This window comes from Enhydra lutris, unplaced genomic scaffold, assembly GCF_002288905.1.
Source record: "Enhydra lutris kenyoni isolate GAN:26980312 unplaced genomic scaffold, ASM228890v2 scaffoldscaffold15, whole genome shotgun sequence".
NCBI lineage: Eukaryota > Metazoa > Chordata > Mammalia > Carnivora > Mustelidae > Enhydra > Enhydra lutris.
In genome coordinates this window covers 61158956-61159907 of record NW_019154099.1, presented here as the reverse complement: position 1 = coordinate 61159907, position 952 = coordinate 61158956, and positions in this window count along the sequence as shown.

The window sequence follows — 952 nt, the reverse complement described above, 5'->3', positions numbered from 1 at the left end:
CGCCTCCCACTCCCCCCTAAAAGCTCATCTGCTCCCTACCAGCAGCCCATTCTGGCCCCCATTAAGTTGGTAGAGGAACCCCTACATCTCTCTGCTCAGGGTCCGATCATCTGAGCATGCCCACATGCTGTGTGTGAACAGACGTGTTCTCTCGTCTCGTTAACTGGTCTGTTGCTGAATTTTCAGTCCCCTCCACTGAGTCTGCATTGGTAGAGGGAAAGGGCTCCCCCCCGCAAGATACAAATTCAGGGGGGCTATTCTGGGGTTGGCAACACACCCCATGCTGTACCCTGAGACCGCTGTCTGCGGCCCCATCTCTGCTCACGTGTGGGGTGCTCTGATCATCTCTGTGAGGTCCTAACCTCCCTGCGATGCAATCCGAGAAATTTACCAGAACTGTGAAATCCTGCACTCAGACCCAGCGGTTGCTTAACGGCACAGGTCACAGCACCCTCGTCCTGAGACATGTCATCATCTTCCGCAGCAGCTTTATGTTCATCGTGACTTTCGATTTTTTCAGATCTTCAGACATTCTAGAGTCTTTAAGAAGGCCTGTTCTGACAAGTTTACTCTTGGTAGGACTGAGGTTTGATTGCAGAGGGGACAAAGTTCCATTCCAAGGCGATGTAGCTAAAATTGTACCTACAGAGAGTCAGTGCACGGATAGAGACTTACAGGAGACTTAAAGAACATGTGGCGAGTTTCCTTAAAAAAGCAAATCCGTGTGATGAGGGTAGAGCCCTGGGGGTCCGGGGTCATCTGGGAACCTTTCAGAAAGCCACAGACTTTCAAGAAGGAAGCGAGAAAGAGAGTCAGAGCCCACAAGTGAGTCAAAAGGCTAAAGTGACCGTTGGGTTGATACCAGGTGACACGGGGGAGAGCAGGTTCAGGGTGTGTGGGGAGAAGGCTCCCTGGCGGAAGTATCACAGTGAGTGCCCATGAGGGCCTGGAG